Source organism: Humulus lupulus, chromosome 7 (genome assembly GCF_963169125.1).
Source record: "Humulus lupulus chromosome 7, drHumLupu1.1, whole genome shotgun sequence".
Classification (NCBI taxonomy): domain Eukaryota; kingdom Viridiplantae; phylum Streptophyta; class Magnoliopsida; order Rosales; family Cannabaceae; genus Humulus; species Humulus lupulus.
In genome coordinates, this window is record NC_084799.1 from 34,347,449 (window position 1) to 34,358,580 (window position 11,132).

Consider the following 11,132-nt stretch of genomic DNA (forward strand, 5'->3'; position numbering starts at 1 on the left):
CATATATTATTATAGTAATGATATTTTATAATATTTAAATTTATATTAATATAATTACTATTTATAAGTCTGATAGTACGTGACTTTCAGAATAAAGCTTCATTATTATTTTGAGAGATAAAAATATACACTTTCTCTCTAAAGCGATAGTTTTCCCTAAATCTGAAAACTATTCTAAACCTTCTCTCTGTCAAAACTCTCTAGATCTCATGTATTGAGATTTAGGGAGTCACATAAATCAACATTTTGAATCCTACGTACCCACACACATCCTTGTGTGTTTGAGAATTGGTTTAGAAGATCAGGGTGTGAGATCTCAGAACACTGGATAGGAAAGTCTTTGATTTATACAAAAAGACTCAAGGACACTTGATAGGCTACAAGAGGTAATCGCTGATCTGTTTGTATGTGATTTAATATTTATATATGTGTATGATCCTGACTGGTATTAATATTTAAAATAGATCCATATATTCTACAGCGCACCCCTAATTTGATCATTTAATACCAATACTTTAAACAAATGCTTATGCCGAAACTTCATGTATCATTAGATCACCATTTATTAGGGACTAAAAAAAAATTCTCAATTTAACAAAATAACCTAGCATGTTTCTAATGATTAAATGTGACATCAAAGAAAATTGGTCAACATGTATTAGCAACTCCTATAGGTCGAAACCTTCATAGCTCCCAATCAACAAATCTAACACTTAAACCCTAGCATGCATCCACCAACATCTTTACATATTTTCCAATAGATCATAAAATCAAAATACTATGGTAATATGAATATAGGATCCCCACAAGGATCATGCCTTTAGTATCAAGATAAATTCAACAATAGAATTAACTATGCACACAACTCCTTTTAATCACCTTAGGCCGAAACCCCATATGCATCAAACAAAAATCAACCCTCCAACCCATAATCAAAATCCTTATCATGTTTTCCATGGATTTGATAAAACTTAACTACATGGAAAAACAAACACTCACACATATAGGAAGAACGTACAAAGATAAAAAATAACAAACAACCATCAAATCAAAGCAAAACAAAACAAGATATCCTTGCCAATCACCAACTCACATTCAAACCATAACCACCCCAAGAATTAAAAAACAAATCATAGGTTGAGGGAGAAATCCAATACATCTCTTGATAGTACACAAGTACCCAAACAATAGCCACCACCTTGTTCAAACCCTAGGGTTTCGACCCACACAAAGAAGAGAAGAAAACCAACAACAACTAAGAGCAAAAACATAGCAAATCATAAGAAAACAAATGAGGAGATGAATTAGAAAATCAGTTATACAAAACACATACCCTAGGATTCGAAATCCCTTTCTCTTCCTCTTCTCCTCCTCCTTTCTCTTCTTTCTTGCTTTCTTTCTCACTCTATCTCACACCCTCTATCTCTCTTTCTCTCTCTCTCTCTAACCGTCGGTTCCAAGAGCCACAATGGGTCTCTTCTTTCTTTCTTTCTTTCCCTTTTATCTAACCCTAGAGACAATAGTCCAGCCTAGTGGGAATGGGTAAGTTTCCTAAATCAAATCCCTTTTTCTCTAATTGTTTTATTTGATTGTATTCAATAAAGGAAATAAAGAATAATAATAAAAGATGACAACTTCTTTTTCCCATTTTAACTATTATCACCAATTTAATTTATTAAATTTCCAAACAAAATAGGAAAATAAACCATCTCTTTCCCACTCTACCTCACACACCTCCCCCATTTCCTTTTCTTTCTATTTTATTTAATTTTCTTTTTAATTCTTATAATTCCTTAATTAAATAAAAATAAAATAAAAAGGAAGTAATGTGTAGGAAAAACTATTGCATGCTCACCATAAAACCATACACATGCACACACCCATTTCTTAGTGCATCACTACCTATCATGCTCCTTGGTGCATTGAACCAAAACTCCTTTTATTTACAAACTAAATTAATAAATTAATAAAAAAACTAACAATTAAGTTCATATAATTCCTACCAAACAATTCAAACAATTAAAATAATTTCTAACACTTAACAATTATTAATAAAGCAAAGCACAAAATTAATTAATCTAAAAAAAAAATTTGGTGCGCTACATGTCATAATTTAAAAATGCAAGACACATGTATAAAATTACACATTTTCTCATCTTAGTTTTAAAATATGAACTCAAGACATATTTTGTTTTCTTTTAAGTTATTATTATAAATCACCATTCTAAAAATAACAAAATCAGCAAGAATAAATTCACACAACATTCTAAACATGCTTATAACCCTTTTTAACCATTTTAATAAATTAACCTAAAATGCTTCTACACTTTATGCATTATAACGTTACAATTAGCATGCAATCAAACAAATCAATAAAATTAAATCATTCCAAAAAATACACCCCAAATGGAAGTCTAGGCCGAGACTCACCAACAAGGACCGAAATAATGAAAAATAAATTAAGAATACCACTACCATGCTTCCTAACCCAATATATACATTAATATATCCAAGACACATAGCATTACAATATAAGTAACAATAAACTCAAATATGTCTTTATTATTATATTAATTAAAATTCTAACATGCTCCTTATTACATATCACACCAACAGTTTCATGCTCATAATTAAATAAGACAAAGAAACCTAACGCCTAATAAATGCCATAGCCAAAACCCTAAACCACCATAACAATTTCATGAACGACAATTTCCACATAGCTTATCATCATAAACCAAACTCATACCCTAGCATGCTTCCTAATAAAAAATATACAACATAACCATCATAGATCTCATGCTCAAAATTTACACAATATACTCCAATCAATAAGCATGTTTATCAAAATTCAAAAGAAACCTATTAAACCCGAAACAAACATCAAAACACATTCTTGTTGCCATCATTCAATTAAAATCTAACATGCTTCTATTCAAAATATCATACCAACACATGTATTATGTAACGTCCTGCGTTTCAGGTACCTTGAAACGACTCGGGTCGGGATTTTTTTCCCCGAGTTAAGAATATTATTTTAAATAATATTATATATTTTTGGAATTTATTTCCATGAGTTATTTCTAGCCAAATTATGAATTTTGTGTTTAAAAGTCAAGATAAGACTTTCGGTCTTGGGCCGACACAAAAACCCTAATCGAGTATCTCGGAAAATAAAATGAAAAACTATGGCAAATATATTTTGGGCATAAAATACATTCATAAAATTAAAGTTTGGTAAAAAAATAATAACCTAAGAGAAAATGGAAATTTTAGGGCATTTTTGTGTTAAATGCTTAATTTTATTGAATTGGGGAATTTTATTCCATGAAAGGACCTTAGGTTAAAATTTATTATGTGATTAATTAAATTAAATATGTGAGACATTTAATTTAATTATTATGTGTTAAGTTTTGTTTTTAAAACTTAATAAGAGTGAAAATGTTATAGGAAGTCAAATTGGATTTTTCTTCTTAGGAAATAATTATTAACCTTTATATATATATAAAAATATAATCATATATATATAAATAAAGGGTGGCCGGCCATGTGAGGGAAAATATTTGGTAGACCAAATTAATTAAGTTTAATCCCATTTTCAAATATTAGGGTAAATAGGCAAGTGGATAGTAAAACACTCAAGTGTTTTTAGGATATTTTAGAGAAGTCTAAACCCTTCTAACCCCCTGAAACCAACCACTCTCTCTCACTTTCACTCTCATCTTTTTTTTTTGAAAACTCTCTCTCAAGTTTTCTCTCCATCTTCAACCTCAAGAACACTAAGAAGGCTTGGAAGCATTAAGCTTTGGTCTAGGAAGGGTTTCCCTAAGGTAAAGTTTCAAAAAACTTGACTTTGTAAAGTTTTTAACCATAGGTCTTTCAATAGCTAACTATCTATGTTGTTGGGGGGAGTTGATTAAGCTATTGAAAGAGTTTTGAAGGACTCAAAGCTAGTAGGAACATCAAAACCTAAAGCAAGAACAACAAGAGGTAAACAGTTTACTTTTTATGGTTGTTATTGTATGGTTTTTATTTTTAAGCATTATTTTGTATATTTAATGCTTAAAGTTTCTTATTTGTGATGTAATAAGGCTATGGTAGTTGCTCTATAATTTTTATGATGCTTGTGTATTGATTTTTGAAAATAGGGACCAAAATCCCTAAGGGTTTTGGTGAGAACCCTAAAACAAAATACAAGTTTTGAGCTGTGACTTCCAAGGGGTCAAGTATCCATTGTATATTGATTTTGTAAAATTTAATTATACTGTGATGTTATTGAGATTGAGTACATAAAATTGAGCTTTTGAAACACTACAAAATATTTCAAGATGAGTGAGTTATGTTATGTCAAAGTTTAGGTAAAAAGGCTGTTTTTTCGTATTCTTAATTTCGGGACCAAGTTTGGACAGCCACTGTATAGGGAAAACGAACCCAGTTTTTTCTAAAATTTGGTGGACATAATCTTGGAATAACCTAGTATTCCACTGTAAAATTTGGTAACAAAATACTAAACCCTTTGAAAGTTATTAAGTGCCAAAGTTTGGAAAAATTAAGGACTTGAAAATAATGTCATTTTTACCTCATTGTTGGAAAATAATTTCACCAATAAAAAATTATCCTTTTAACCTAAGATTTTACAAAGACCTAAATGGCATACCAAAAATGGAATTGGGAAATTTTGGTAACAATTGGGTAAGTAAATTTCAAGTTATGACCTAACATAGTATATAGTTAAAAATGTGAAAAATAGGGTTTTCACACTTAGTGTAAAAATGAGATTTTGGAACTTAATGTAAAAAGTAAAATTTTGCTTATTGCAAGATAAAAAAATTGGTAAGTCTTGAAAACATATTTTGATCTAAAATACCACTTTGAGTTTAGTGAGAATTATTTTTATTAAAGAATTTTTATTCTTTCTAAAAATAAAAGAACTAATTTATTAATAAGTTAATAAATTAAAAGAGGGTTTAAAACCCTATATTTTGATAAAATAATTAAGTGAATTATTTTTCTAGTAAGTAAACTTGATTAATTGACTTCGGAAAAATTGACTAGTCAAGATGAGAAATTTTTAGCGGTTTTTTTAATTAAGATAAAATTAGGCTATTTTCTTAAAACAATTTTTAGAGATTAAAACCTTAAGAAAAATAAATAGATTATTTTCTTGAAAAATAATTAAGGAATTTAATTAGTATTTTCTGGATATAATACCAGCTAAAATCTTCTATATACTTAACTAACTTGTGAAAGTACGAGTTAATAGCGACACTTTTAAAGAATAAGATTTTTAGCAAATTGTGGGAAAATACTATTGTGATACCCGAGCCTAGGTGTCGAGACAATAGGATAGGTCTCCCCGAGATTTAGGGTTTAGTCTCAAATTTTTGAGTATGAATTTCTTGAATGCGTTTAAAACCAAATAAGTATCATTATTCCTTACAAATGATTTTTAAAATGACCAAACTACCCAAAATAATAATAATGAATTATGAAGTGCCATAATTAATCCGAGTATACTCTATGGATAATTACAATATTGGCTAAGCGTAACTAGACTATACATTGGAGGGTGAAATCCTATTGAGAGCTAAGGACTCCAAGTAAGTCAACTTCTATTGTGTGGCTGCAACATGAAATGACTATTGTATTGTATGTTAGTATAGAGTCACATGAAGATATATACACTATTGTAGAAATTTTCTTAGAGACGTTAGTCTAGCGGGTGCTAATTTAGAAAATATGAACGGTAGATATCTGTCATATCCTAGACGGCTGATCCCCATCACACTGCTTGATTTTGTTATGTCCGGTTCATTACCGCGACGAGTGGCCATGAGGTGAGGATTGCTGGTTTAAACCTAGGGGTGCCAAAAATGAATGGGACCTAGGGGCATTTTACTTAATTAGTGAACGGTTTAAACCCAAGCAAATGCTTTGATAAGTTATTACCGGATAGTAGCCATGAATATTGGCCATTCAGTGAGAGTGCCTAGAGATACTAGGGGTTGCCAAGTTTAAGTGTAGCGTCCCTGAATTTTACTTAGCTAGATAGTAGTAGTAGTAGCTGTAGAATTTTAGTTTTCGTTGATATTGGTCAAAGCCGGGATTTAGTTAGAAACTCGTAGAAATAGTTATGGATTTTATAAGTTTAACCTATGGTTTAGAAATATTAATTTTATCATAAGGTTTGATTAAAGAATATGGTCCTATAATATTATTTACTATAACCTAAGGTTTAGATAGAATTAATAAGAATGTGACACTTGTCACATGTATGTTTATTAAGTAATTAAGGATTTTTTATGAATAGTTTAATTAAAGGAAAGATTTAGAAGCTCTAGAACCTTCCATTTTCTGTTAGGATCACGTTTTACTCAGTCAAAATAGTTTTAATCAATTTCAAATTATCCTGAAGTGTGCAAAAACGTGTTTAAAATATCAGCGTATGCCGATATATCGCAGCTATAAGGGTCGATATATTGCCTATAATTGATACGGAAAACACGTCGACTTCGCACGAACAAAACCACGGACCCTCGAGATTATGGTAAGGGCGATATATCGCCTACCCTAGGTGATATATCGGCTCCAGTGGCCATATTTGAGTTGTTCATAAAATTCTGAACTAGAAACAACCCTCAACAACCTTGACTCGTTCCTGAATGTTTTTGACCGAGTTCTGGGCATCTGTTGAACATATAATTCAAATTTATTCATTTTAAAGGAGTTAGTTTCACTCCTTGAAATCTATAAATAGGACCCTTAACTCAGCCATTCTATTCATCATTCAAGCACAGTTCAGAGCCTTCAAGCTGTTAAGTTTGTTCTAGAGAGAAACACTAGGGTTTTGGGGTTAAAGATTTCAAATCTAAAGCTTTTATAACACTTGTGAAGTAAGTTTTTGTGTGATTTTCGGTGTTCGAGGTATAGATCGAGGTTCTAAGCTATCCAAGGTATTCATTATCTTCAGGTTTAGTTCATTATAGTTTATATTATTTCTTTCATTTTTCTTCAAATCCTAACATGTGATAGTGACTTTTGATTAGGTGTTCAATTTCTTTGAAACTTAAGGTTTTCGGTAAGTTCTTATGTCGATGGTTTATATCTTCTCTTCATCTTATTTTTCTTTAGAAACTTATGGTTTCTTTATGTTTGGTTTTAGGAGTTTTCAATCCTGCTCTTGTCTCCAATATTTCAGTTTTTGGTAAGGAAAATTAGATAGTTTAGTATTATGACTTAGTTTATGTAGTTTATGATATAGTTTATGTTTGTATGACCTAACATTTCAGGTACAATAAAGGGGTAAGTGTGTCTGGACCTAAGGTGTCCAATGATGTATGACAGACTATGTCCAGTAGGCTCGGTTGCCAAAACTTTATGACAGACCTAAGTGATGTTCGGTGTATGACAGACTTATGTCCGGGGCTTAATTGGCACCCCCTGTATAAACACTTATCTTTTTATTATATCTGACTTGTTATTATGACCCATAGTTATGATTATGATTATGATTTATGACCTATAGTTATGAGTATGACTTATGACCTATGATCTATGACTTATGACTTATGACTTATGATCTATTACTTATGACTTAGAGTATGATTTATGATTTATGACTTAAATTATGATGTAGAATTATTACTTAAGCTATGATATGACCTAGAGGTTTGTGTTTGTATGACTCTTGTGAATTTATGTTATGTTTGACTATATGACTAACTCTTGTTTGTATTTTCCTTACTGGCTTAGTTTCATGAAATTAAGGATAGAAATCCCAGTGGTGAGTGTGGGACCTAGGAGCTTCGTGATGTACTCGTGGGGACCATATAGTCGAGGAAGATCAAGTGGGCCTATTTTTATTAAAGCATGTTTATTTTCAAAAGTTTTCTTTAAATGTTGCTTATTTTTATGCTAAAGACAATTATTTTATTTTTGTAAAAACCATGGATCCATGTATTTATTTTTAAGTTTTTATTCAATAAAAGAGAAATATTTACAATTATGATCAAACACTGTGTTCTTGGTAATCTATGAGAAATTAGGGCGTTACATTGAGTGAGGCTGAACACCCTAGGGGCAACAACTCAACAGCACCACTTATTAACATAGCAAGTCTCTGTAAAACCGTGTAACTTCTATTACACTTTTGGATAAGTAGTGATGCCCTAGGTAACTTGATGGTTACCCTTATGAGGGATTTACTCTTGGATAAGTAGTGATGCCCTAGGTAACACGATAGTTACCCTTGATGGGGATATTTATTGGCTAGATCTTAGTGTTGAGACTTGATTCTCTCTTACAGATTAGCATTTATGCTGAAGGGTGTGTTATGCCCGAATTGTTGGAAGTTGTCGAGCGTTGGTCTCATATTATATTGTGATATATTATATCTGCTTGCTCTGGGATTTTCTGAGTGCAGTGATTTATTTGTTGATAAGAAATAGTTGTGATATAATATATCTGCTTGTTTTGGGATTTTCTAAGTGCAGGAATTTATCTGTTTATATGAAATAATTTGTCATTGGTTATCAAACATGACCATAAGTTTGTTAGGACACTTTTGCATTCTTGAAATTGATTGTGTAGGGTCCGGAACTCTAATTCTCTGTATGCTTTTGTTTTAAAGTTGAACTTACTAAGCGTTTTTGCTTACCTAGTTGTTTCCTGTTGTAGGTAAGAACAAGGGCAAGGCAGAGCAGTGAGCGCTGGAGTCTACCTTGCGAATGTACATGTGGACCGACCTTTTGGGAAGCCGTTTTATTTTTGGAAATGTTATGTTATTTTCATAAACTAGGCTCACTATACTCTTTATAAAATATGTTTGTTTTTAAATATTAAGTATGGCCATTTCAAAATCATAAATAAAATTATATCAACATCATAATAACAAAAAGGCTAGGTTTCTCCATTACCTCCTTTGTAGTGTTCAAGAACACACTAGCTATGCTCAACCCTCTTTGGTACCTAGGATTTTCGAAACCCAAAATACAAAACCTCTTAGAAATAAGAAAAGAAGACATAGAATAGAAGATTCAAAGTACAAGCCAAGAACACTTACCTATGATTCTCGAAACCTTCTTCCTTTCTCTTCTTGTTCTCCTTCTTTCCTCTAGGGTTCGGGAGCCATAAATGGGAGCTTACAAGCTATCTCTTTCTCTCTCTCTCTTTCTCTCTCTTATAAAAACCCTAGTGGTCGACCCCCTATGCTAATGAGAAAAGGGAAAAGTCCCAATTTTAATTCCCTTGATTTTGTCTTGTAATCAAATTGGAATAATAGTAACAAATCAAAGGGATATGTTAACAAAGCAAACAAGGAAATTAAGGTTGTCTTCCACTCTCCCACACGCCTCCCTTCTCTTCTCTTCTCTCTCTCTCTCTCTCTCTCTCTCTCTTACCCTATATTATTTCCTCTAGTTTTAAACAAAGTAAAGAAGACCAAAAATAAATAAGGAAGCTTTTTCTTTCCTTTGCTCTTCCAATACCTCACACCACTCTCATCTCTCTCTTACGATTTATTTTCATTTCACACTTTGTGAACCACAACCTTCTAGAAAGCTTCCTAATTCATAGTCTTTTCTAAAATAAGAAAAACTCACACTTCCACTATTTAGTCTAGATTCATCACATTCTCTTGCATGCTCACCATGCATGCCATACACACACAATTAAACAAACATATCACTACTAACCATGCACATAATTAAAATACACACAAAACCAATTCACAATTATCCAAATAAATAATAATAATGAATTCAATTTAAACAATTACACACTCAACACTTAATTAATTAAATTCAAAATAACCAAACACATAAACAAATAAAATAAAAAATTGGTGCGCTACATTATCTAGCTTTGAAGGTTTGTATGTGCCATCGGTGTGATATTTCCTCCAAAATACCCACTTGCACCCAATTGATTTTGAACCTTGTGGAAGGTCTACCGATTCCCATGTGTGGTTTTACATAATTGAATCCATCTCATCATTTATTGCCTCATTCCAAAAAGTGTAGTCTCTCGAAGACATTGCTTCTTGGTATGTTTTGGGATCATCATTAACTTGAAGAATCATAGGAGATTCCATGTGACTTCTTCAAGTTTACTGTAGAGTATCTCCACTTGAGAACATTTCTCATTTGATCCCAACTCTTTAAGCCATTGTCTTCTCCGAGGCAATATAGGTTGCTCATCAAACTTTGGATCTTTCACTTTACAAGATTCTCCAACACATGTGAGTTATTGATAGTTGCTTTCACAATATAAAATAATCACAAAGAACTTCACTTCTCTTGATTTAATTATCACATTAGACTCCAAGTCTAATAGCCTATAAGCCTAGCTATTTGAGGCATAGCCTACAAATGCACACTTAATGGCTCTTGGACCCAACTTGGTCCTTTTAGGCTATGTGCTCTTGCAATGGGCAAGCGCCCCCCCCCCACATTTTAAGATAGCCTAGATTAGGCTTCTTTCCTCTCCATAACTCATATGGAGACACATTGTTCTTTTTTTTTTATATAGGAATTTGATTCAATATATGACACGCAGTAAGCAAAGCTTCACCCTGCAAATTATATTTGCATGTAAGAGCATAGAGTTAATCATCTCAAGATAAGTTCTATTCTTTCTTTTAGCTATTCTATTTTATTGTAGAGTGTATGGTGCAATGCATTCATGTATAATAGCATGCTTTTCACAAAACACATCAAAATCATTTGAAAAATATTCATCATCTCGATCACTTCTAAAAGTCTTTATTTTCCTTCCCAATTGATTTTCTACTTCAGCTTTATAGATTTTAATGGCATTAAATGTCTCATCCTTACTATTAAGTAAATACACATAAGTATGCCTAGACCAATCATCTATAAAATTTATGAAGTATCTATTTCCACATTTAACTACTCTTTTAATTGTGCTATAACCCATATGAGCAAGTCTATTGTGCCACAAAGTAATAGAATTAGAATTAATCACATTACAATATTTAGATGACATATTATTATTGTGATTATCAAGAGTACAAAGTTTGATCATCCCATCACGTGAATAACCATTTCCCACAAAAGTGTCAAATTTACTCAAAATGAGTTTATCGGATTCAAACTCAATTTTGATATTGGATT

At 31.7% G+C, this 11,132-nt stretch overlaps 1 long non-coding RNA gene across 1 annotated transcript; it reads left to right on the forward strand.

Annotated features, from left to right (window-relative positions):
• The first annotated feature begins 3,906 nt into the window (after positions 1-3,906).
• LOC133789534 (uncharacterized) lies at positions 3,907-8,841 on the forward strand. The gene is made up of 2 exons (XR_009873600.1): positions 3,907-3,990; positions 8,677-8,841. It is a non-coding gene; the product is annotated as an uncharacterized LOC133789534 (long non-coding RNA).
• The last annotated feature ends 2,291 nt before the right edge of the window (positions 8,842-11,132 follow it).